Here is a 6,741-nt window from a genome sequence, read left to right as displayed (position 1 = left end):
CCAGAGGCTATAGGTCTCGATAGCCGGGCACCATCAGCCTTCTTCACCACACTTACTTATGCACACATTCGTCTTCAGTGTTTATGTGGGACAGTTGAGCAATCTTTTATTAAATGGTAACAGTGGAGAAAATTAATGTAATATTTTAAACTAATAAATAGTTACAACTATGTTGTTTGAATTTCCAGAGCTGTTTCTTGTCTACTGATAAAATTATCTGAATGACATCCCTCACTAGGGCAGAGTTAATATTTGCTTTCTTTAAGATCTTAAAAATATCTGAGACTATGGGAGAGATTTTCAAGATAAAACATGGGAGGACCTCTGAAAAAATGGAGATACACCTAAAGGAAAAAAAAAAGACTGTAAGATCACCATAGAGTAGGGAAGAATACAGATGCAAAGATTAAGAATCTCAGTCTTATCACATTTATTACGCACCTTTGAAGGACTTCAAAGCTTTTAGCAATCTATTCTTAAAAACTTTTTTGTTACCTGTGAAAAAAGAGCACAGTTCAGGTCAGAGAATGACTCATCTTTAAACCATGGTAAAGTTAAACAACCAAAGTCTACAAGTTCTCATTTGGTACAGAAAGGTAGTCTGGTACAATGTCTAAAGTTCTGGGTTCAAATTCTTGATCAAGTACTTACTAGCTTTAGGGCTTAAGCAAATTATTTATCCTTTTCTGTATCTTAATTTCCTACATTGAAAATGGGGATAGTGTGTCATCATAGAGTGTAGTGAGGACAGTACCATGCTTATTATTTGGGATATTTTAAATAGATGTACTTATTTTTTGACATCCCAGGCAACTGTTGGTTTATATGTTTCAAAGTTGAAATTCACATACTCATCTTTTCCTTTTCTATTTTCAACTCCTCTCATCCCTTATTTCTATAACATTTACATTACTTTACTTCTTTCCATTTTTGTTTATTTTACTCTTAAAGCCTGAAATATCTGTGGCCTAATGGGAACAGTAAAAATTTTCTTGGTCCTCAATGGCAAAGCTCCTGATCGAAAGTTTTGTTAATTTTCTAATTGGTTTAACAATATGGGAAAATTAAAAATTCTAAGCAGCTGGTATGAGAGTTTCTTGTAGGTAAAGATAAGCCATTGTTGAGAAGATGGTTTTGTAAACTCATTTTGGGGAGATGGTGAGTCATTGGGTTTAAAAAAGTAAACAGCTCAAATGCCCATCAATAGAAAAATGAATGAAGAAAATTTTGTACATACACCCAAAGGAACACTACGAATCGTGACAAAACAATGACGAAACTAAGAAACATCTCATATCATGGATGGACCTGGAGAACACAATGCTGAGTAAAGTTGACTGATCACAAAAGGGCAAAGAATGCCCTTTTGATCCTTTTGAGAAGGATAAAAGACAAAGACTTCCTTCCATACCAAAGGGAACAGACTTTGGAGGCTCACAAGGAAGGGAAGGCCAGGATGAGAAGATGAAGCAAGGGGCCTGAACATATCGAAGGCAGACAGAAGCAGGGAGGTCTAGGAGAGAGAAGAGAGAGTGGAGTTCTGCGGGAGGACGGGGATGGAATACAGGGGTGGGGAATGCTGACAAACAGTTTGAACTGTTGAATCCAGAGCGGATGGTCTGAGATGTAACTCAATAAAATTTCATTAAAAGAAGGAAACAATATTCAAAATAGGGAAGGGAGGGAAAGCTGTGATCCTTTCAGAAATCAAGGCAGCAGAGGGAGGAATTTTCAGAGTTTATCAATATGCAGTGTATGGTCAGTAAGGGGATCCTCAGTAGCAATGAATGGAAAAGAGAGAACAGGCTTTTCTCTTGAAGATAGTTTGCTGAAAGATATAAGATGAAAATCCCCGTTCTTTCTTCCCTTGCAAAACTCGCCAGTAACCTCTATTCCTCAACAGTGATTTTGCAGACGTGGATTCTTTGGGGAGTTGAATTCTACTTCTGATTACAGAGTAACAGAGAGTTCGTGTGGAAATAAGAGATAAGCAGTGGTTCTCAACCTGTGGGTAGTGACCCCTTTTGGGGTCGAAGAACCCTTTTCACAGGGGTCGCTGGATGCATAACAGTAGCAAAATGACAGTGATGAAGTAGCAATGAAAATAGTGTTAGGTTGGGGGGTCACCACCACATGAGGAACTGTCTGAAAGGGTGGTGGCATTAGGAAGTGGAGAACCACTGGGCTGGAGGGTGAATTCAGGTAGGATTTGGAATGTGCTGCTTTAAAATACAAATTTCAAAAGTAAAACCATATGATGAACCCCACTGGAGTCACAATAAGACATATGCAACTCACCGTCAACTGGCAGTAAATTTTTCAGTTGTAAGGATTCCTTATTATTGACTTCTATTCCCATGTCTCCAAGAACATTTTTCAGATTATTGACATCAATTTTCTCTCCTTTAAAAAGGCAGAGTATTTATAGGTGAGAAATGTAGAAATTAATAACTCAATCTTTTCAAAAGACTCATATGAACATGTTATTAACCTATAAGAGCTTTGATGATATATTGTTTGTACTTACAATAGTTTGGAGTTAAAGAACAAAGTGAAACATGGGGAAATACAGTGCTTTCGTAGAGAAGTCAAAGTAAATCTTGCTCATCTATTACACCAAGGAAGGCTCTCTTAATGGTGGGGATAATGTTCAGAATGAACATTACACTGACTTGTGTAACTGGGGATGAAGACCATAGTGTCCTAAGCTTTTCAAACTTTGTCTTGTTTGTTATTGCACTTACCAGAAATCTAGCTATTTGCATATAAGCAAAAAGATATAAACAAGCAAAACAAAACAAAACAACACCCCTCAAACTCACAGCATATAGGATTTATTATTAAGATGAAGTCTTGTTTTAGTTTTAAAGCATGGCTATTCCAAGGTCTAATGGATTTTGTCAGAAAGAAATGCTTTTTGTTTTCCAAACCATTTTATTAGGAGCTAATCCAGACATCACACCATTCCATAGTTCTTTTGTACCAAGCAGTGTTGTACAATTGCTACCATCATCAGTTAGGAAGAAATGTTTTATAATAGCTAGGAAAATTACTATCAATGAGAGGATATTGGAAAAATAGCACCTAAAATATTTAGATATAACATAATGTAACATAACGTAACGTAACATAATGCAATGCAACACAACACAACAAACACAACATAACACAATATAACATTATAATATAATTTTATTATAATGTTTGGGATGTTAATGCTATAGAAACTTACCTGAAAAATCTTTCATTATTGGTATTATGTTTTTCAGCTCAATATTCCCATCAACTGCAAAAAACAGAACAGTCACAGATCAACAGCGAACCTTCTGATTTCCTTACCTACTGTCAACCAGAAAGTGGCTTTATCTGGAATTTTAGTCCTATTATGTTCCTAAATTTCTAATAACAAATATTTATTTAGATATAACAATAAGTGTTTTCCTCCACAATGTTTCCTACATCCCACCATTTTCTCCTGCATTAATTTTTCTTTTTATTAAAATATGATTAATATGAATATCTCCTAGTAATCCATTTAGGGAAGTCTGTAGCTAATACATTTTGTGTTCTATTACATCTAAAAATATCTATTTCACATTTATTTTTGAAGTTAATATTATTTCATTATTTCCTGAATCCAAATTATTATTATTTATAACATTTTATAATCCTGTTAGGTAGGGGATTTAAATTTTATATCATTAACTTTATATTCAACAGTTTAAAGTACTAATCAACATCCCCAATAGTTTACCCTTCACCCACTCCTTGGTTTGTCTTCTCCTTGTTGCAGATTATACTATCTTCCATTTCACCCAAATTAATCAAGTCTAGCCCAGTGGTTCTCAACCTTCCTAATTCCATGACACTTTAATACAGTTCATCATGTTGTGGTGACCTCCAACCATAAAACTATTTTCGTTGCTACTTCATAAGTGTAATTTTGCTACTGTTATGAATCTGGCGACCCCTGTGAAAGGGTTGTTCCACCCTCAAAGGTTGAGAACTGCTGGTCTAGCCCATTGCTTTATCTTCTTTTCTTTGCCCTCCCCTCTCTGAATCCAATATTATTACTACAAATCATACTTTTTGATCCTTTAAAAAAACTTAGATATTTTATTGTGCTTCGGCAAGTGTGGGAAAGTGGGATTGGGGCAGACAACATAAGTAGACAAGTTCTCTGTGCTCATATGTGAAGGAGTCCGGGAGGCGCCCATGAACAGAGGCCTTCCCATTTGTGGGTTGGATATGCATCCAAGTCACATTCTCCTAAGTAAAAGTTATTCCACGATGTTCCCCTACAATAATGCCAATTTTAAGGTGCTACTTTCAAGCAAGCACATGGTTATTACTATATTCTTGAAGGTTAACTGCTTATAGGTTATCTGCCTGAAGGTTATCTGCCATCAAAAGCAGCCAGACCATCTAACCCTAACCTAAGTACAGCCCACTCCCTTCTGATAAGGATCATAGATTGTTCCCCTGGAGAAGAGCTAAGGGCCACTTAATGTCAAGCCAGCTCAGATAGGATGAAGGTTGGGTCACCATCTTAACTCTAGAACCCACCTATCTTGTTATCTACCGTATATTCTCGAATATAAGCCGAGTATTTCAGCACATTTATTATGCAGTTTTTGTGGTAAAATTAGGTGCCTTGGAGGATATTTGGATCGGCTTATATTGAAATATATATGGTATGTACCTTTCTGTCACATGTATGCCTCTAGTACTTCCCCTAGCTCATCCCCCACCTGTTAGGTGTATGCCTTTAATACAACCCTTTCCTGTCATGTACATGCTTACTGTGTTAGACAGGCTTCTCTAGAGAAACAAGACCAGGACAAGTATGATTTTATATATATGTTTATATGGATAAATATATCATAAGAAATAAACAGCGAATTAGTCTATAGAGCAGTACAAATGGCTCAGTGCAACTCACTTCTGTGAGACAGCTAATACATTGACAGTCCTTCAAGTCACTAGGGCCGCTGGGTGCAAGTCAAGGGAGCAGACAGCTCAGTCCTCTGTAGAGCAATTCAAGCAATCTGGCCACAGGGAGCAAACAGCAAGGCAGGTCACCAACAGTCAGCTAGATGACAGGGTCTGACTGTCCCCAGCTCAAGCAATATATACTCCTGTAGTGTGGCAAAGCAGGTCTTGAAGGAACCTCAGACAACAGCGACACAGTCCATGGGTTGGGTGTCTCAAAGGTAGTGTAGCTCGCAAGTTGAAGCAGAGAACCAGCTAAGAGCCACACACAAAGAGCAAAAGACCATTTATCTCGCCGAGCCATTTATCTCTCTGCCCTTCAATGAGTCTCACATGTGTTAATTGGCCAGGTTACCACAATAAACCTACCTATCACACTTATTGTGGCTAGCATGCCTGAGATTCTGTAAGTCTGTGAGAGAATACAATACTCCCTCATTCTGGTTCTGGTCACCAAGGGAGAGGTAAGCCCTTGCATGTCTTGTCTGATGTCTCTTTAATTTACCCTTGAATTACAGAACCACCCCTGGGACCTCTTCAGTGAGATGCTGGTACCCCAAAGGTGAGATGTTACATAGCAAATTAGGTTTCCATTAACAATTTCTATACATCTGAGGGGTACACCCCCCAAAATGGAATTTTATTTTCAAAGCTATGTATTTAATTTTTTTTACAAAACTACCTTGTCACCTTCCAAGTACTTTCCATTACACTTAATACATTTATCAAATCTGTGATTCCATTCTTGGAAACATTTTTCAAATTCATCTGTTTGGATAGCTAACAACCCCTCCCTAGTTTTATACTTCACCTTTTCTACATAACCAAATCATTGTCCTTTGTGTCCCTCTTCATTTGTGGAAACAAAAAGAAGTCACATGGAGCCAGGTCAGGTGAGTAAGGTGTGTGGGGCAAGAGAGGCATGCTGTTTTTTGCCAAAAACTGGTGCCCTGAGATGGCTGTGTGAGCAGATGCATTGTCGTGGTGGCAAAAACAGTCCCCTGTGTGCCACAAATCAGGCCTAAGTAGAAAGCTTGATTAACAGTCTGACTTGGTGGAACAAACTTCAAATGCACAATGAGTCAAGATTTTTGTCTGTTTGGGAAGTTGATGGATGCCCAGAGTGAGGTTTTTCATCAATCAACATTTAACCTTTTTTGAAATGAGAAAACCACTTGTACACTTGAGTGTTTCCCATAGTGCTGTCCTTGAAAGCTGTGTTCAACATCACAACAGTTTCTGCGGCATTTTTCCCAAGCAGAAAACACAATTTCACAGCCAAACTGTTCTCTTAAATTGGCCATCAAAAAAGCAAGGTTTTAGCAAAACTGCTTTTATAAAAAAAATTACTGTGACCAGAGAGAACCTTCCCAGGTGATGCCACTGGGTGCACTAACTCAGAGTGAGTTGCTCAGTGCTCTCCTAGAAGGAAAAATGTGTACTATGAAAGCTCCGCCTAGTGGAGCCCTTTTCCATTTTTTGGGGAGGGGGTAGGGTACCACCTTGGTATTGTTCAATGACATTGGCTACAATTTTTTACATTATATCAGCATTATTTTTTTTAGTGGTTTTCTTGATATTGTATTCACATATCATACACTTCATGGTTAAATTGCTTTTAAAAAAAATCATTTTATTAGGGGCTCATAGACTCTTATCACAATCCATACATACACCAATTGTGTAAAGCACATTTGTACATTCATTGCCCTCATCATTTTCAAAACATTTGCTCTCCACTTAAGCCCC

At 37.7% G+C, this 6,741-nt stretch overlaps 1 long non-coding RNA gene across 1 annotated transcript in view; it reads right to left on the bottom strand.

The window, feature by feature from the left end:
* The window catches only part of LOC123522726, a 4,552-nt gene extending 2,230 nt beyond the window's left edge, over positions 1-2,322 (bottom strand). Inside the window, exons 1-2 of the long non-coding RNA XR_006680944.1 lie at positions 2,299-2,322; positions 442-495 (exon numbers count right to left, since the gene is read on the bottom strand). This is a non-coding gene — a long non-coding RNA (uncharacterized LOC123522726). The remainder of the gene's footprint in view (positions 1-441; positions 496-2,298) is intronic.
* Positions 2,323-6,741: the final 4,419 nt, after the last annotated feature.

Source organism: Echinops telfairi, unplaced genomic scaffold, assembly GCF_000313985.2.
Source record: "Echinops telfairi isolate 266 unplaced genomic scaffold, ASM31398v2 ScPeMD7_7458;HRSCAF=8496, whole genome shotgun sequence".
Lineage (NCBI taxonomy): Eukaryota > Metazoa > Chordata > Mammalia > Afrosoricida > Tenrecidae > Echinops > Echinops telfairi.
This window is presented reverse-complemented; position numbering and strand designations above follow the sequence as displayed.